This window comes from Corvus kubaryi, unplaced genomic scaffold, assembly GCF_017639235.1.
Source record: "Corvus kubaryi isolate FWS band 111438036 unplaced genomic scaffold, C.kubaryi_AGA036_p1.0 37260, whole genome shotgun sequence".
NCBI lineage: Eukaryota > Metazoa > Chordata > Aves > Passeriformes > Corvidae > Corvus > Corvus kubaryi.
This window is the reverse complement of record NW_024581077.1, coordinates 4,197,302-4,217,957: the sequence shown is the minus strand read 5'-3', so window position 1 is coordinate 4,217,957 and position 20,656 is coordinate 4,197,302. Positions and strand designations below refer to the sequence as shown.

At 42.2% G+C, this 20,656-nt stretch overlaps 1 long non-coding RNA gene across 1 annotated transcript; it reads right to left on the bottom strand.

Moving 5' to 3' along the window:
* Positions 1–183: 183 nt before the first annotated feature.
* LOC121662683 lies at positions 184–20,610 on the bottom strand. Its single transcript, XR_006015376.1, has 3 exons — positions 19,631–20,610; positions 1,035–1,176; positions 184–288 (listed from the first exon to the last, which is right to left on the bottom strand). It is a non-coding gene; the product is annotated as an uncharacterized LOC121662683 (long non-coding RNA).
* Positions 20,611–20,656: the final 46 nt, after the last annotated feature.

The window sequence follows — 20,656 nt, the reverse complement described above, 5'->3', positions numbered from 1 at the left end:
CCCTGCCTAACAGGGTGTCAGGTTGTACCTTGACTCTGTCAGTTTGACAGTGTTTTCTTTTACCTTTTTTTTCCCCTTTTCTTTAATTTCCATTAAATTGTTATTCTGACTTAGTGCCTCCCACTGGTTTGTTTTCAAACTAGTACAATATCTATACTCCACTCTGTTAAGACCATACCTGGAATACTGCATCCAGCCCTGGAGTCATCAGCGGAGGAAAGGCATGGACCTGTTGGAGCGGGTCAAGAGAAGGGCCACAAAAGTGATCAGAGGGCTGGAGTACATATCCTGTGAGGAAAGGCTGAGAGAAGAGGTTTTTTAGCCTGGAGAAGACAAGGCTTCAAAAAGACATTGCAGCCTTCCAGTGAAAAGGAGCTTATGAGAAACATTGAGAGAGACTTTTGACAAGGGCATGTAGTGCAGCACAAGAAGAAATGGCTTTAAACTGAAGTAGGGCAGGTTTAGATTAGATATTAGGAAGAAATTCTTTACTGTGAGGGTGGTGCGACACTGGCACAGAGAAGTGGTAGATTCCCCATCCCTAGAAACATTCAAGGGACTGGCTGGATGGGACTCTGAGCAACTTGATCTAGTGGAAGATGCCCCTGCTCATGGCAGGGAGGTTGGAACGAGATGATCTTCAAAGGTCCCTTCCCACGCATTCTATGATTCCATGCTTCTATGACCGGTTCAGCAGGCGCCAAACCCACTGCCTAGAAAAAAGTCAAACTGCCACCATGCTCCACCAGTACAGCCTGCTCCTCTAAAGCCACTTTGGAGCAATTTGTATCTACCACGGAGCTAAAAAGGCTTAAGAGCATTTTTATCAACCAAACTCCTTGTTTGTGAAGTAGAAAATGAAGTGGACCAGTTTGTTTTGGTTCCAGCTCCAGCAGGTACAGCTATTATTTGATCTTGTCGTGTTCAAGCCTGGCCGTGTCAAAGTGGTGGCTTTTTTTGTTGTTTATTTGCAAAGAGCCCTTTTGAATATATCCACTTCTTTATTTGTGTGTAGTTTCACAGTGTTCAAATACCTTAGTTTTTAATCCTTCTCTCACTGCAGCATGGGCAACTACAGAAAGCTAGCTTCACTGCTGGCATATCAAGCAGGAAGAGTCCACATCTGGGTCTGACTTCTTTTGATGACATTCAAGAAATTCCATTGCTCGAGGAGTTCTGCAAGGAAATGGAGACAAAACTCATCATTACATAATGCCTTTGTCTGGATGTCTCGGACCAGGGGACCTAGTCAGAAATACTGTCTTTGTTATACACAACATACTCAGAGCCCTTGAGCTCCACTGAATTTTGGACTGACAGGGGTGACACAGGTGCATGTCCTCTAAAAATCTCAAGCCCAAACGCAACTACAGCCAGTTTGGCCTCAATAATAGTATAAATTAAAGTGAGGTCAAAGGGACATCAGCTCTGCTGCTCATTACTCCAGCAATACAACCTTAGAAGCAAATTTCAAATTTGCCTTTAAAAGAGTATTTATAAAGAGCTTAATCTCGTTCAAGTGTTGTAAGAACATCTTGATAATAGCCTCTATACATTCTATAGGATGAAAACACCTGATTAAATACCTTACATAAACATGCTCTTAGCTTTGTGGTTTATCCATTGCAGTAGTAAAAAAAATGCTATGCAAAAATTCACTTTAAATATTTCATTAACCTTCTTAACTCTGACCCAGCATCATGATACATGCTGAGGAACTAACAATGTATTTTACATAGCAAATGTATGCCTCTGTCCCAGTAATTTCTGAGCACAGAATAAATAAATGTCGATTTTCCAGCTGTACCAGCTGAGGAAATTACAGACCCTCCTCAGTAAAACACTTAGCATCTTGTTAATTTGAATAGCTCTGAGGGAAAGCTTTAAGCAGAATAAATGACCCTTTCCCTTAACAAGAAGTAAAGGGCAGCAAATGAGCAAATTTGCATATGGAAAATACTTACTATTCACCCGCACTAAATGTTTCCTGTTCAAACCAGCAACAGAGAAGAAACTAATTCTCTATAATGTTTTATTGAGGACCTAGAAAGTTAATGGGAGAGGGAAGATACTACTCATGTTTACCTCAGGAAATAACCTAAGTCAGCGTTGATAATTCTGCTGAAGTGCTCCCAATTTCCATATTAAATAGGTTCTTGTTTGCTTGCTTAAATCCACATCTAAATAAGACATGTCTGAGGAGACTTCAGGATTAATGCTGGTAGATTCTAATAATACAAACAAGTTTGCAGGGTGTTTTAAAACATCCATAGTAAGTATAAGGTCAAAGAATAACTTAGCCAAGATTTTAAAAGTGTCTGTGATTTTTGTTACTGCCCATTTAACCTGTGACAACTGAGAAAGGCTCAGTTTCACAGAAGAGGAGCAAAGTTTTTCCAAAAACAGACTTTCTGAGATATTTTGTGGAGGCCACTCAGATGTTAAAGATGTTAGTGCATTCAAGTCATCCGTATCTTTGGAAAATCTTAGCCACAAGGGAACTGGCTTCTGAACAGTGTTGCAAGCTGTATGAGATAACCAGCTTGGCTTTAGTTTTCTGGCTAGCTCATAATACAGCTCCTTCTGAAAACAAGCTATGAAAACACAGTTTGCTTGAAGTATTGCAAGAGGCTGTATCGTTAGGGAAGCAGAAAAATCTTATATTCCCCTCACTGCATGACAAAATCCAACCGATAATGCTCAGATGTCCCCTTTAAGTGACCTAAGGGAAGCTGCCTCACCATTTTGGCAGCCATCCAGAGTGTGTATTTTGTATCCAAAGTTGGGGGGAAAAAAGCCCATAGAGGCAAATGATTTTGCAGGAAGACTGACACACAAAAGAAGCAGTCAGAGTATTTTTAACAGAAGCAAATGTTTCACACATTTTACCTTCAAAGGCCTGGCTGTGGCTCTTGTTTTGTTTCTTTTGTACTTGGCTAGATCCCAGTGCATGATTTGCAGAACATGATCTGCCTTTCCTGTACCTGTGGGTTTTTTGGTAGCTCAGGATTAACATCCATTGAAAAAAGCATTTTGGAGATCTCAAAGCAGCATATTCAACTGCACTCACCAAAATCTATGCTAACAAGATCAATAGCAGTGTGTGGGTTATACGACCCAGGGAATAGCTCATCTTGGGCACCTCATCAGTCACTGGAAAAGCCATAGGATTCCAACAGTGACTGCAGGTAGATATCAAATTTAATTGCAGCCAGAATTAAGTGTTTTAGGTTGGTGGGCTTTTGTTTAAACAGCTCTGTAAATGGCACAATACCAGCCCATTACAGCTACATATAGCTGTTTCACATGGAGAACTGCATGTAGAAAATACCATAAAGGAAACCTTATCACTCTCTACAACTGCCTGAAAGGAGGTTACAGTGAGGTGGGGGTGGGTCCCTTCTCCCAAGGTAGCAAGTGACAAGAGGATGTGGCCTCAAGTTGTGCCAGGGAAGGTTTAGATTGGATATTAGGATTTTTTTTTTTTTTAATATATCTAAAGGGTTAAAAAGACATATAGATGTGGCACTTGTGGACATGGCTTAGTGTTGGACTTGGCAGTGCTGGGTTAATGGGTGGACTCATTGACTTTTCCCACTTTAATGACTCTATGATTCTGTAAAAGTAAATTCTCTTCCTCTCAGCTGCTCAGGTTCTCTCCCCAGTGCATGTTGGCTGCCCTATTCCAGCGATGCACAGCAGCCACAAATCCACTGGGATGGCCAGTGTGACATGAAGAGCAAGCACAAGGCAGCAAGAATGTGCTGTCTGAAAGTCTGACTCAGAAAAAGGGGGCATATGTGCTTGTATAAGGGATGTAAAGAGAGTCCGTAGTTTGGTTTAAGTGCTGTGCATTTAAATATGCAGAGAAAGCATCTCTACACATTAACATGCAGAGTTGTGTAAGAAGTTGGAAGTTCCACTATCACTACATCATCGCCATTCCATGTGTGTCAGCAGAAGCATCCCACTGCACTGGACAGACAGTATGGCCTTGGTGGGGAGAGAGGTGGAGAAGAATGAAGCTGTGAATGCATTGCAGAGACGAAGAAAATATCTTCATGTCATCCACACCTCTGATTTTTATTTGAGCATTGTCTTTATTCCCTCCCTGCATTCCACAAAAGCTTCATATTGTTGTGCTGCCAGCAAGGGAACTGTTCTACACTGACTATTCAGCCTAAATCACACAAGGCCTGACAGCTCCCCAAGGCCTTCCTATGTGACCCCGAACAGACAAACTCTTTAGGCCACTGTCCTTTCAGTGCAAGAGCATCGGCCATGAGGTGAAGCTAGAAGAGGCCATGTGTGAGACAAACAACAGGAGATGGGTCTTCATTTAATGATTTGGCCACTGTCCCTTTTGTCCCTGTGTCTTAGGGACGGAGACCAGACCATGTCTGAAACACCATCAAAGCACTCCCTCAGAAACTAAGAAGGGATGAAAAAAGAAAGGAGGCAGACAAAAGGAGAAGGCAAAGGACTACAGGGAACAGTGACTGAAAAGTTGGAAAGAGATGGCAACAAATGTTTAAAAAATTAAAAGTAAGGAACTGCAGAGGGACAAAGAGCAGAGGACTCCCAACAGCTCTAACACTCTAGTAAACTGCTGGAACAGCAGTGTTTTTCTGTCCAGGGGCAGAAGGACAAAAGAAAAATCCTCATAATTTTGGGGATCACTGAAGCTCAACCCTCCTGTTAACACAACTGGATGGCTTGGCCAAGGCCAAAAGGAGGTAGGTGAGGAGGTCCAACACTGTGGTGCAGTCTTAGTTGGAACAAAGGTAAATAAAAGGTGAAGGGAAAAATGCAGCTGCCGGAAGAGATTCTGTGGGAGCAGAAAGAGAGAACACAGCTTGCCAAGCCTTATCTAAATGTGTGATAACCCTCATCTTGCAGAAAAGGCATAATTCTGTTTATGAGCTTCTCTACGAACATATTTCTGTAATAGAACCATAGAATAATAGTATGGTTTGTGTTGGAAGGGACCTTTGAAGAACCTCTAGTCCATGGGCAGAGGCATCTCCCACTAGACCAGGTTGCTAAAAGCCCCATCCAACCTGGCCTTGAACACTTCCAGAGATGGGGCATCCACAACCTCTCTGGGCAACCTGTGCCAGTGCCTCACCACACTTACTGTAAAAAAAATGCACTGCTGGAGTGGGATTGTTCCACTTTTTGTCCACAGTGATCAGAGAGATTAGATCAGAATATAAACTGAATGACTGGATACCAAGCTAAATAAAATCAGTGAAGAAAACAGGAAGACAAGAAGAAATATCACTCTCAGGACAGAACATTTGGGCTAATGACTGTCCTGGATATAGGAAGTGAAGGCATAGATCTACACTAATGATGTTTGGACTCTCCTTGCATGAGTTTTCAACAGAGCTTGACACTATTACCAGTGAAGTTCTGGGAGTTCTGAAAAGTCAGGAATCATGGCTGGGATCAGGGCTGTCTGTGCTGTATATGCCAGCAGGTTTTATTTTGCAAGTCTGAACACAAGAAACAAGATGAGACAGTAAACAGGGACACTTTAAAAGAAAATGGTAGGTTAAGGAGGGAACACCTATCTATCTTGTCATTGACATTTAGAACATATATATCACCCTGTTTTCTAAATCCCAAACAAATTTACAGAATTACAGAGTTCAGAGGAACTATATATTTCTCTCTGCTCCTTTGGAATGACAGTGGTAGGTCAACTGAGTCTGAAATAGATGTATAGAGGCATCTCCTACCTTTTCCAGAAATCGGAGCCCTTACTGAGACAGACAGCTGGATGGAGAAAGACCAGTTTGTGACATAAATTTAAGTGCAAGAACACAAAATTTTTACCATGTATCAGTTAGACACTTATTCAGTTGGTCTTTTAAGTATAGGAGTTCTTCATCTAACACAGAATTCATAATTCTCTTGGGGAATCCTATCCAGATCCCAAAAGGAATGCATTGCCCTAAGGGGGGGGGGATGATACTTCTCTATCACTCTGACATTCCCAATAGGATATAAGTTAGAGGCCCTGTTTTGGCCCCCACCATACCTGGATAGAATAACTTGTTCACTGGGAGTTACTGCAAATGCATTCCAAATTCTGCTTGATTGAATCAGTGCAATCTTCTCTTTCCTAATGGATTGGCCTTTCCCTCTGCAAGCCAGGAACAATTCAGCTGCAGCAGAAGCAGGGAGGGCTCACTGGTGTCACAGCAAACCTCCCACCATCCTGCTTTTCTTGGTGTTTGTTCCCAATTCTTTAACAGCAACTCCTTCTCTCAAGGTCCACTTCAGTTCAGTGAACTCTGAAGCCCTGTCACTTCTCACAGCCACCTCACTGCTCTTCTAAATACAGGCTCCTTATAAACTGTGTCTCTGCAGTGACAAACTGCAACCTTCAACTCAGACTGATGGAAAATTTATATCATCACAAAGTTCCCTCTTACATCTTTTTGTCATCTCCAGGACCTCCCAGAGACCTAATCTTCAAAGGTTGTGGCAGAACTGTTTTTAACAGGCTTCAAGGAATGGGAGGAGTTTGTCCCAGACCAGTCCCCACATCTTGACTTTCCTCTCCCATCTTCAGCCAGAATTTAATAAATTTGGCTCTTTTCCAAGAACAAAAACAAAGGAGAGACTATTGCTTTTAATCTCCATGTCTTGCTTTCTCTGTCAGTAAAGGAAGGGTAATAAAACACCTTTGCATGGCTCTGAGAGTGATTGTGAGGGATAAATTAGTCTGTAATGTATCTGTAATTGCTCAAAATGCTATAACAAAAAGTGTGAACAGCATGTGGAAAGGAGAGCCAAAGTGATGCTGAGCTGAAGCCTTACAGCAAGAATCATTTTAAGAACAAGGGTGCTGTGTACTGAGCTCACTTTTAATGCTAATGAGAACTCTGTATTGAGAAAAGTGGGGAAAAGCCACCATGTCTGAGATGTGTGATCTGCATTGGCCTAAAGCTCTTCCTTTACTTGGAAGGAAAATAACTAATTGTGGAGGTGCAAGCAGTGCCTATCTGACATGACTTCTGAGACGTAAGCAGGTATCAGGATACCTGTTGTACTACTATTAAACAATACAAACTGTGCACTGGGGTCTATGACCAGATGTGAAAGAGTCTGTGGAACTATGGAAAGGACATTAAAAGAGGCACTATCAGCATCCCACATCTTAAAAAGCATGACTCATATTTCATTAACATGAAATTTGCTTAAAAATCTCACCATTTCCTGTAGGTAGCAATTATGGAGAGGGGTTCCCCTTGCACCTAATTTCTGAGCCCTGAATTCAGAAGTACTTTCTTTGCAAACCTGAACACTAGAAACCTTCCAAAGAAATAAACAGAAGTTGAATTTCTCACATAACTACTCAATTTCAGAAGCTGGGCTCTAATGTAAAATGCAAAGAATTAAAAATATTAACAACAGAGCTATCAGCTCGGCAAAGTATCCTCTGTTCTTGGCAAAGGCTTCCTACAGGTGACGAGTTTGAGCTCTGGTCTGTCTGTGTCTCGCAAGCACAGGAAGGAGCAGGTTGAGGGAAGGGCACCTGTCACAACATGAACCCTCAGGGGCAGCAAGGACTATTGCTAAGGTATAAAGGCTGCATCAATCTGCACTAATTTGCTGAGCAAGTGACTTCAGAAATGGATATGGCTTCTATCTGTCCTCACATTTTTTTGAGTCATTAGACAGCAAGGCTGTGGATCAGTTGCTTTTGGGCTACATGGAGAGCAGCACCCAGAAATAGGCTGAGGAGGGGAGACCCCCCCATCAGTATGAAAGTCAAAGAGCCACTTCCACAGTTGTGGTTTAAAGTACCTGCAGTCACATCTGGAGAGCAAAGCAGGATATGTATTCTCCTCCCCCTTCCTCCTCCCATGTGAAAGGTATGGCGCTATGATGTGCTGTCCAAGGGCTAAGGTCATGTTTGCTTTGATCTGATAACAAATTGTATAATAATAGCTGGTTGGCATTCAAGGAAAAACCTGCTTCTTTTAACTTGTGGTTTATCATCAGAAGTGGAAACAAAGATTACTTCTTTTCAAGGACACACCAAATGAAGGACAATTTGCAGGAGACAAATTCCAGACAACTGTGCAGACACAACTTAATAAACTCCAGCTTTTAATATAGCTTCCAGCTACCTCTCGGACAGGAAATTCGGATAGTTGTGAGGTGGCATGGGCTTGAATCCCAGCAAGACCCAGTATCTCTTCTTACTTCTGCTACAAGTTTGCTTCTCCATGGCTTATTAGTTTCCAGAGGGAAACTGAAGAGCTTAAACTTACTTAAAATAAATTCCAGGGTATATCACCTTTGGCAAGCTTCTGTATGGAGATAATAGTGTTTACTCCTTAGCTTTATGAGGGTATTTGAGATGTTATTACAACTGTAGTACTTTGACCATGTAAATGCTACGTTGTCATAATATTCTCTCCTTCACTCTGTCTAAAACAGGACTTTGAGATTTATAGGTCTCTCAGTCATCCTTCTTTCCTGGGTGTCAAAGACATCAGGAAATCATGCTCGCCTGTGACAAAAGCTTATGAGTCAATATTAAATACAGCTGAGGTTTTGACTCCTTGCTATTACATCAGTAGGAGAACAGGTAATGTAGCTAGAAGCCATAGATCAAGGATGCATAATATATCACCTACTCTTTGGGTACCAATGGCACTCACAGAATCATCTTCTTGGAAAAGCTGGCCCTCTGACACTGCTGAGTATATTTCAGAGCCAATATTATGAACAAACCACTATTTCCTCCTTTAGAGACAGATTTTTACTGCAAATAAATATGCTTTGAACTGTATCATCTTCAGAATTGTAACTCATGTTTTACTGCTTGGAATAAAAATGTTATTTTCAGCATTAATAACTTAACTAAGTCAAAGTGTTCATTTACCTTTTGACTACAAACTCTCTCCAGTGCCAGTATAGAACTCCTGTGAAACCCCTTATAGATGGTCAGATATTCTGATATATAAAACACTTCTTCAACAAAAAGGTTGCTTAGGAATCATGTCTTTTAAATGTTTCAACTCTTTCTCGCTGTTTGAAACCCCCTAAAGCCTTAAATCTAGATCACTCTCTTTCTTCCTGAGCAGAAGTCCTGCTGCCTTTCTTAGGCATTTTGAAAGGCTGAATTCTCACAATTTCATTTAAGAATGGAAGAAAAAGCAGTGGAGTATTCTGTTTCACATTTGTGAAATATGTAAGTGAGATGTTTAGCCACTGGGGAGGGAGGAGGGCTGGCAGATAAATCACAGTGGAAATTCAGTAACTGTGTTTCTCTTTTAAAATAGGCTTGCCATAGTTTCAAAAGACATTATTTATAGAGCACCACACGCAGTAAGAGTTTAACAGGCAAGGCAGACAGAAGGTATCAGTCCAAAAGCATGGTTCAATATTCATTCACTGGACACCAAAGACCTATGGTTTTCATATCCCTGAACTCCCACTCTGAACATTCCCACCTCTCATTGCCTTTACTCTGCTGACAGACTTTGGAGCCACATCACAAATTGGAACAGGGAACTCTGATCCAACTGAAAAAGTAACACTGCAAAAAAGGCCTGATAAATACCAGCCATATTTTTCAGCCAGGCAAGTTCCCTGCTCAGATTCATCACCCAGCTGCACAAGCGCTGCATGAACAAGGGTGGTGCAGGAGGAAGGGGTGGCCATAGTGGGAGAAGAAGAGGAGGCCCACAGTGTCTGTTTAAGCAAACGGAGTGATTATTGAACTGCTCCTCTGGTGCCTTCACCCCAGTGGTTTGAGGACAGGCTTCACTTTGGACATGGTTAATCACTCTCTTCTCTAAATGGCACTATTCACAGCAAAGAAAGCCTAAGGTTGTCCCCTGTTCTTGTGATCTTTGTGGAAGCCTGGAGTCATGTTAGCCATGTGAGAATCTCAGCATCCCTTTGGAAAGGTCAGTTTAACTCGAATCCCTCCTGACTGTGGAGAAAAAAGGCATGGAAGTCAGAGCCTAACAACTCAAAATGTTGAAAGCAAAGAGAAGAATCTCAGTCCCATAACAGCAAAAATATAATGGCTCCATAGCCCTTGCTATGCCAAATGATATGACAGTGCTCAGATATCCTCTTTAAGTGACCTAAGGGAAGATGCCTCACCATTTTTGGATCATAGCTAGATATTTGCGTGTTCTGACCAGTGGAACTGTTTAATTACACAGAGTTGCTTCAACATGATGCTGTGCAAACTTCACTTTCAATCATCAAAGCTTGTTCTGTTCCTGTGCTACAGCAAATGCCCTTGCTGCTTCTTAAGGCTCAGAATCGTCAGCACATCTCTAAGGCAGAGCATGTGACTCCTGAGACTTGTGTCCTGCATGGGATCAAAGTTCTGTCAAAAGCGCCTGTACTCATGGGAAATCCTCTTCATAATTAACATTTATGTAACGACTCCTTCATGGGCCAAACATATGTTTACATTCCTCCAGTCTGTTTTTTTAAGAGACAGTGCTGGCCAGATGTTTTTGCAAGAGCACTGGAATTAGGTCTTTGTTTTCAACTCTGCTCCATCTACCCATGCAATGTCTCTAAGTCTCTAAGGGGACAAATGCTCCCACAGATCCCTTTGTTTACCAAAGAACATGGATGCATTCTGCTTTTCCTGAGAGTTTGTATCAGAGAGAAGTGACAGAGAGCCTGAGGAGTGACTGAGTCATCCTACCTCCTCCTACCAAAGGAGTATGGGTTCGGTGTAGAAAAGAGATCTGAGGATCTTTGAGGAATGATGCCCAAAATCGTGCCTCACCCAAAGAGGTCACAGCTCTTTGGAGTGTGATGCAAAGTGAATCAGTGGCCCTGACTTGGGGAAACACAAGATTTCTGCCTCACCCTTTAATCTTTGGTTCCAGTTGTCTTTTGAGTAACTCCTCTTCTCATTGCAAGCTCCCCTTCAGACTGGCTCACAGCCCTGGGACTATCTAACTTAATTTTGGCTATAATCACAACCTTGCTCAGGACTACTACAACCTCATGAATGGTCAGAACCCCAGTTTTGGGAACTATTGCCTAAGGGTGCTCATGTTATACTGTGGTTTCTGAAGGGAAGTTTCTTAAGAGGCAAACCATCTGTGCAAGGGAAACTCAGTCCTCTGAATGGATGAGCTGTACTTTCTAGGAAACAAAATGGTCTGGATTAGAGAAACACCAAAGGATGTGGTCTGTGAGGCAATTTAGAAAAGTTCTCCAGGTAGCTGTTTCTTCCAAAACCATGAAATGTTATACCTTGGAATGAGGCAGTCTTCATAACAAAACTCTTGAAGAAAAAAAAAATTCTAAAGACAGAAGGCCACTAAAAGTAAATTTGGTATCTGTCTGCACATAGCCCTCTCATACAAGGGCCAGTGTTATTCCCAAGTTGAGCTGGGCTGTCTACTGAAAAGTGAATGGGGAGAGCAGTTGCCACATGAACTAATTTAATGAATATCCCTCTCACCTTACTAGTAGGAATTTAAAGTGCAATTTAAAACAGTAGAGCTTTGCAGGGAGGGTAGCAATGTCCCTCCTCAAGGAATTCCTCTGGATTCAGTCCTCACTGCCTCAGGAAAAATCAGTTTTACCTTTCTCTAACAGGACTGTTTTGAAAGCCGCATCTGATTTCATCAGAGGTTTTCTAATTGGGCTCTTCATAAGTTTTTCCTGAGAGTTTCTTTGCTTAAGGATGTGCATCTGAGAATGACAGAATTCTGCCCTAAAATTTCTACAAGAATGTATCTGCTTACTAGGATACTAAAATTCCATCATACACAGTCAGGTACTACATCTAGTCTGGATTTTGTAAGCACTAATGATGTTTACTCAGCTGATGTTTGTTTCTGTCTAATAAAGAATTTATCCCCATCAGAATATTATACCTCTAACCTCATCATAACCCATTTTATGCATTTTACGCAGACGGGCACATAGAAATTAAAAAGTGGTGGATTTTAACATCTTGACAATGGAAAATGTTCACTCCAGTTGAAACACCTTGAGATTTCATTTGCCATAAAAGACTGGATTTCCAAATGAACAGAACTGTTCATAGGAGATGATGTTACTCTCTGCAAGTAAGAACACCAGGCCAAAGGACCTCACTGATTTCAGCATGCAAGTAGTTTTCTTCAAAGTTTTCATGTCACTGATAATCACTTTCTCTAGATTTTGTTTCTTTCAGTAACCCACAACTTTAAAACTGTGCCCTTCCATTCTGTTAAAATATGTAGGCTAATCTCTGGTAAGACACCATATTTGATTTAGTGGAATATGTTTTGGTAACATTTTAAGTTAGCACAGTTAGTTCATGTGCCAAGTATCACATTTTTTCATTCCCCACAAAATCAGGACAAACAGTATGTCTCCTGCTGTGTCCGAAGCCGAATTGGCTAAGTTTCAGCTATGCTAATTAAAGAATACAGCAATCCTATTTTTATCTGATTTTAAAATACTACAGATACACTGCTGGCAATTTCATTTGTTTTGATGCAAAATTACTTTAATGCAAAAAAAGTTCAGTAGTTTGTTTTATGCTATTCATTTTCACATCCATGCACAGATACCTGCTATAATGATGAGAGCTGTCAAACAAATAGAAGGACTTAGCCACTTTCAGGATAAGGTTTAAGAATATAGATTTGGATAAACTTCGCTAAAGGGAATGTCATGGAACAGAGGAGGAGGTAAAAAGAGAATACCAATGAGAAGGTTTAAAGATCTTAATTGAACAAAACTTGCTGCAATTCCAAGAAGTTCTGGTTTTAAAAGAATGTTTCTAATGCTTCTGAAAACTTGGGTTAACTATTTAAAAAACTACTTACTAAATAAAAGTTTATTAGCATTAATCACTTCAGCCAATGGACCGTAAAATACTGTGGACCAAAAAAACCAATGATTGATATAATGTTTTAAGAGTAAAAGGGGTTTGTTAATTTGAAAATTAAAGGATTAAGATCAGGCAGGCACTAAATTTTCAGCACCAACTCCCTACTCTTCACCTACACAATTTATTTCTCTTCTGCATTAGTATTGCTGGCCATACTCATAGCTTAGAGGGACAAAACCTATTCTGTTTGAAGTTGGTGGGCATTTTGCCATAGATTCAACAGGAACAGAATTTGGCATCTGAAAGCGTACTGCCTTGTGATGAAATATGGACCTGCAAAGTATTTGATCTGTGGTTTTACCTGCCTACACTACTGCTTTCTTTACAACTGTTCTTAGTAAAATATTCTTTTAGTTATCTGATCTTACAGGTCAACAAGATGTTGCATAAAATACTTATCTTCTCTTTCTTCCAACTGCGTTATCTAATCTGAGTAAGTTCAATGCATCTGATACCCATTTTTGCTCTTTGTAATTCGCTGGATTTTTGGTTGTAAGGCTTAAAAAACACAGGTGCGCAGAATGTTCATCAGTATCTTGCTTTTGTAGTTCTTCCTAAGTTTCAGCGGCTGTTGCAATGCATAAAGTCTTCAGGAATGAACAGGCTCTCTTGAAGAATGTTAGAAATGAATACCAACACATGCAGGGCTACTGTTGGACTTGAGAATATCCCAGTGCAATTTGAGAGACTACAATACTTTTCTTTTGGATCATTATTCCTTCTTTATTCCTCTAGTAGCAAGCACTGCCAACATGTCTGGATTTCCATTGAAAAGGGATGCTGTATGAAAGGCAACAGCAGGCTTAACTGATTACTGAAAGCACATAGAAGTGGTCCAAATAGAAGAACTGGGTAGGTGGATGCATTAAATACACAAATCCTCTACTACTCTTTGCTCCTGGCTTCAGAAAAAAAGTGACCAGTAAAAACTGTGGTGATTTTGCGATCCATAGAAAGTGAATTTGTTGGCCTGCAGCCAGTTGCGACTGGAGAGAGCCACATCAAACAGCTTTCAACACAGCGGGTGACTTATGATCTAAAGTCACAGAAGTTTGTTGCCAGATTCACTTGTAGCTTTAAACCGATACGGATTTATTGGGAGGCTACCAAGGAAATTTTAGCCTTCTTGTAGCCACCCTCCCACTCCACTAGTGCAGTGCTAGCAATTCCCTTGTTCCCAGCATATCATCTTATCCCCTCTCTGGCACCTCAACACTACCCACAAGCAGTGGGGAGTTGTGGAGAAAGCACAACCTGAGTTAGAACTGTGAGTACATGTTCTCCTGCATTTGGCCCTCCACTGTGGGATCTCCTCAAGGCCATTGAGCTGTCAGAAAGGTGAGTGCCCGACACAGAGTTGTGAAGGGAGTGCTGTGGCCCTGACATTCACATCTGGCCTGCATCTCTCCCTGGTTTTGGTGGAGAAGACAAGCAAAATGTAATCCAATCACTTCTAGACAAGGCTCGTGGCTGAAGTACATTATCAAGACAAACCTGCTGCACCACTGCTACTAAGAAAGTATTGCTTTTTTGAGTTCTAAGAAATAAAACTAGGAAACACAGGGTGACAGGGAAGGTGAGAACATTCATTCCAATATTACTCGCAATTCTTTGCTTCTCAGATCCTGAAAAAGAAAGCAATTTTAAATTCCCATTAATTTTTTTATTCATTTCCTCAATTTTACTAAACAGAAAGCACTCATTTATATACTTGTGTGTAGTAGAATGAATTAGGACAAATCCTCTATGGGTTTTAAGATTCAGAATAGCTTATACACCATCAGAATGTTAGGAGGCATTTAGTTAATGTTCTTTTCAGTGCACTAGTTTGATTTAATCAGCATGAAGTCTGCCCACATGTAAATGCAGTCACTGACCCCTGAAGCACAGAGCCAAACACCGATAGCCTGACTCACTCCAGTGGGCAAGATTCAGATCTCACATAAAGACCAGGGAATAGGACCTACCCATACAAGGCTTGAAACCAACTCATTGGCATAAATGGATTTATTTGTTTGAGGAAGGAAACCAAGATTTACTTTTACTGCACAGACCTGATCATGAGAATACTTTTCACATGTAGGTTTTCTTCTGGGTGAGAAGCCCCATTCAAGTCAGCATTGGCAGGCCCCAGCTATTTACTCTCTATAGTTGGCATTGCCAGCATCAACATTTTTGTTTCAGCTCCACATCAAAATTCATGTGGGTGTAAAGCTTTCCCAGACACAGAGCATGAGCACATGAGCCTCAATATTAATGAGGGAATTGATTAAGCTCTGCTGCACGCATGTGTGTGCAAGAGTGTGAGCATAAGTACCAATTTTAGCTTGGCAGCAGGCTGAAGTGGCTGTTCCATTGATACCCTGCCTGTTTGTTTGCTTATAACTTTCCTTAAAAATATTCCTTTGGGGCTGAAGTGTGTTCAGCTTGCTTTTGGCTCAAAGGTGACTGAAAATGATAGGGGCTGCTTCCAAGTTACAGGAGCCCAAAAGGAATGCAGTTCCTCCTGCACTTGCCCTGCTGGCTTGGTGTTTGTGAACTGGCAGGGGAGTGAAATGAATGACAGCGCCCTCTCAGAGGTGCCCAGAGAAGGATTCTTATCAAATGCTGTTTCCTGCCAAGTCTCACAAACACTGCCAGCCTGCAATGATGGGGACAAGCATTTGGCAGCAAGGCCCTAGGTTTTCGACATCAAACTAGGGGGGAAGGGATGAGGACAAGTGTCACTAGCAGGGATGGGACCACTTATTTTCCTGTATGATAGATGGTCTCCAGAAATTTTGGGAAAGTATATAGGTGCACTTACCATGCTGGTGAGGCTGTGTTATAAGGTTTGCTTTTCCTTGTTCAGTATCTGAGTGAGTTACTGTGAGAGTGCCTGCTGCCTAGAAAGGATGTGTGAAAAACCACAGTAGGAAAGAGCAGCAGCAGGAGTGCATTAGGAATATTTGCGAATGGACACTGCATGGCAAACGCAGAGGACAGCAGGCCTCTTGCTCTTCAGAGGTGTCAGTGCTTGACACATCCACTGGGAAGTGTGAACAAAATGTAAGGGAGCTTGTTTCCTTCCTCTTTCACACTCTAAGACATTTACTATGTGCATTTGTTGGCCAGGTGGGAATCCTGCTTATAGCATTAATGACACCATCAATCTTGCAGTGTGCAAGTTTCATGTCAGGACAAGGAGATAAAGGTGTTAGAACACACAACAGGATTCAGAAGCATCATATTTGTTTTCCACCTCTACTTAGATACTCACATGAAGCATGGAAGCTCCTACCCAGATATCATGCTCCTAAGTGAATAGAGTAAAATTAGTTCTGATTGCTCCCCTCCTGTGCAATGGTACTGACTCACTTTTCTCCCTTCCTACATGCATTTCTCATGTCAAAATTATGTTAGCTTTTGGGCAGCTGCTTTCTTTCTTGACAAAGTCAACCTCCTTTCAGGTAACAGCACTGCAAGGGACATTGATTACTAGATAACTGGAGCTGCATGAGAAGGTGACACAAGCTGCGAGCTTAGAATACTGTGTTTGAAGGAAGGAAGTTGGATATTTGACTTACAGAGAGAGGCACAAAAGAGGAAATGCAAAAGGAACAAAAGAAACATGAAAGCTGCCACTATTTCCAGAAAGAGGGAAGAGAATCAGGAAAGACATCTCCGATTCACTATGGACTTGAGGAAGTTGTCTTTGCAAGGAGTGAGCTGGAATAGATTTGAAGATAGATAGATTTGGAATAGATGTGAGGACAGTATGGAGCTCGAAGAAAAGCAGGTGATACAAGAGAAATGCACAGCAAGAGCTGAATGTTCCTGTTTCAGCAGGAAAATTCTGGATAGACCCAGGATGGATAGTTGGGTGGATAAGGGTGATGTATTTGAAACAGGAATGAACATGAAAAAATGATCATTAGGAAAGGAAGGAGCTAAGTGCTAAAAGTCTGAAGGATCAGAAATGTCGTTTCATACAAACTGGGTATAAGAGAAGCAGAAAACCTGTGAACAAGCACCTTTGGAGTAGTGAAGAGGGGTATCATTTAAAAATGCCTCCTTTTCCCCTAGCCATGCAATGTAGCCACCTTGCCTACCTCTGTTGGCTTCTGGTCTTGTTGGCAACATGAATGAGTAACAAGAACCACACTCCTGGACTACTTAATTTCACTGTGCCACTAAGAAGTGTTATTTTAACAGTAATTTTTCTTTGTTCCAGTTTCTTTATCTTCTTGGAAGTGTTGCTGGAAAAAAATTCATTATTGCCTATAAAATTATTTGATGACGTTGCTATGGTGATGCAAATTATATTGAATTCTTATACTGGATTCTTACAATAGTCACAGAAAAACAACATTGGGTAAATCTTTTCCAAACTCTTTGAAATTGGTTTTGAAATTATTACACCAGAGTTAAACGGGCAGAGCTCTACTAGGCTGGGCAAAATTAGGCTACTCAAAAGTGCATCACTAACTGTAGATTGCTGCATATGGTCAGTGAGTGGCCTGGTTCTAGCTGTGCAGCTGCTCTGGAGTTCTCTGTTGCCAGAGGTGCACAAGAAATGGACCACAAAGTGGCCATAGACATGGACAAATGGCATAGAGAGCTACATCTGGGAAGCTGGTGTTTCTATTTCCTACAGTCTATTCTATATCTTCTGTCTACTCAAATGAATGCCGAATTCCTGGGGCTGACATCAAAATCACCTTCCTTGAAAAACTGGAGAAAATACTGTAACCCTTAATAGCAATGAAACCATAGGGATCCTGTAAATGGGTCTCGTGAAACATCTGGAATGTAACTTGTTTTCAAATCATTTATACAACACTGATAGGGCATTTCCCAACCTTATTTCCCTTAGGTGGCTTTGCTGCCTCTGCTTTTCCTACCCATTGCCTCCTTGCCCCATCCCTCTTGCCATTGCCTTCAGCTGTTCCAATGCCCAGCCCCATTTCAAACTTAATCCCTCTCTTCAACTTCTCTTCACTAGTCCCCTTAGCTTCCCAAATTATGGTTGATGGGGTTTTTTTGTTGCTTTTAGCAGATATGCCCTCAAATCCTTGGTAATGAGACTGCAACAGTTTATCAGCATGTGCTCACCTTTGTTCCTCATAGTTTTGTGCCTCAGATGGGCTGATTTCTAATAGACCTGAAATTCAGCCAAAACACCTGGTTTAAATCTGAAGCTATTTCTGATTAATAGTGCCCCCAACCCGTGGCTCTCCTAATAGTGTACAGTAATATGAAGCAAGGAGGAAGGGCATGGATGCCAGCAGCACTGGGAACACCAAATCACCCTGGCAGACTGCAGGCATTACAGCGTGGCAGGCACCTCACAGAGTGGAAATGACACTGTTGCAAGAAAATTATATACATAATAAATTGCAGAGGTCATGCTGAGGCAAGCTTTTCAGCACTATACAATACACATGGGAAGAAACAGATCTGTTAGCTTGTTTGTCCTTCCAGGATAGCTGAATACCAGGGAAGTACTGACAATTTTGGGGAGCTTGTGAATGCAAGATACAGCATTTTCACAGGAGTCATATCCAGATACTGGAAGAACTTTTCACAAGAGAAAAGAATGTTGTTTAGGTTTGCTGCTCCACTAAATATAGGACTCCTATCTCTGCAGTAGTTTCTCTTTAGATATGTACTCCTTTCTCCTTTCATTCTCAAGCACACCCAGGCACGCAAACAAAAACAAATGAGTTATAAACTAATCAAACTTGTTTTCTTCAGGTTGGAAAGGAAAAGAGATTAATATTTTGATTTCAATTTCCAAATCTTTGGGAGGTGCTCAGATATTATCTGTCATAGTGCTTCCAGTTTCTTGCTGTAATGGTATCAAGTATCTCCCAAGCAATTAAAAAGCAACAAACAATTATCGAAATATATTTTGCCATCAGTTCTCTCACCCATTTCTGCTAATGAACAAGCATTACAAGTAGAATTTTTAACTGTGGAGTAAAACTGTGAGCTTTCAGTGAGCAAGAAGAGCTGTAAAAAAAGGCAACATTTATTTTTGGTTTTGGACCTCTAAGATTGAGGTCACTTTTTGTTCCCTCAGGAATGAGATATTTTGTCCAAATCTGGTCTCAGTAACTCCTAGAGTCACAAGCTGCCTCTGTTTGTACAGCTTCACTGTTCCTAGAGAAAGTGATGGGCATCATCAGAGAAGAACTGATGGAGCCTAATTTACTCAGGCCAGTTCCACAGAATTTCTCCAAAAGCAGTTTGAAATGGGGTGTTGAAATCCAGGTCCTAGCTGAAGTTAGCATAAAAAATACCGATGTGTGTTGCTGTATCAGTAGCCTAGAGCAGCCTCTGTGTTTTCATGGTGTGAAGCTTTATGCTGAAGCTGTCTCATGCCAGAGTCTGCTGCTGTATACATCAGTGATTTATTTCCCCAGCATGGATATTTGGGACTCCTAAAGCAGTTCAGAAGGAGCCAAGAAATACAAATACAACAGTATCCTCAAAGAGCTTGGCATTATGAAGAAAGCAAGTTCTACATGTTGCAAGCATTCCTTATACACACACACACAAATGGCATTATTTGGGTTCAACTTTCACCAGATGTTCTTCCTCTGACACCGATTTTCCTTGTGCATTATGAACAGATAATCCTACTTACACATCCTGTCAAGCACACAGAGCCGAGTATTATTTGTATACTGCTTCTCTTTAAGTTGCCCAATAAATATTTCAGTGGCTTCATGGATGGGGGACACTTACAAGACAGCTCCTCAGGAGGCACTTCTGGGAGAGGAAGAACTTTGTCAGCTGGAGTCCTGCGGTTTTGCTGTATTATTCACTGCTGTGGGCTTGGGGAGGAGGAGAAGAGCCCTGTTGCAAGGAGTAATGGAAGTTGCACTTCGGCAATGGGCGATAGGAGGCAAGGACGCCAAGTAGCTGCTGCTCACTGTCTGCCACTGGGATACAGGTAACCACGTCTACAGCTGTAGGTACCAGGCCGAGAGAAGGCACCTTGAGGAACAGTTTCTAACTTCTAAGAACAGAAACCAACTAACTTCGTACAAAATCCCGGGCTGCCAAGGACAGAGCCACCTACTAAGTCCGAGAAGCATTGGCTGAGTAGCAGAACAGTGGGAGGCTAATCATGAAAGACCTGAAAACCACCAGTGTTTTTATGCTGGCCGTGATGTACATTCGAGAAATTTTTGGCGAGCTTTCAAATAAAAATAACTCCGAGAAGAAGCCCGATCGTAGAAACCAGCCCCGAACCCCTGCGAACAGGCTTTTTTTTTCCCTTTGCGCTTTCCCTAGCCGAAGGTGACACCAAAGAGTTTCTGCAAAAACTTTCCAGGCTGAGAAATACTAAATTACTTCCTTCAGGGGCGGAGACACCCCCCACTCGCTCCACGGAGACTTTACCCGGCGCTGAACCCGAACAGGGGCCCACTGAATCTCCCGAGCGGAGCCTGCCCAGGGGAAGGGGAGGCTGCCCAAGGGGAAGGGACCCCAGGGCAGGAGAGGCTGCTCAAGGGGAAGGGATCCTGAGGGAAGCGATCCCGACCTGAGGAAGAGCTCCCGCCCCCTGCCCTCGCCCCGCGGCGCTGAGGGGGCGGGGCGTGTCACGGGGGCGGGGCGCCGGGCGGTCACGTGACGCGGGAGAGGTCCGGCAAGGCCCGAGGAGGAGCTCGGCCGCCGCCATTTTCCTGCGGCGCCCAGTGCGTGTCCCTGTCCCCGGCCGGGCGGGCGCGCAGGGGGAGGGGACGGCGGCCGGGGGAGGGGGGCGGG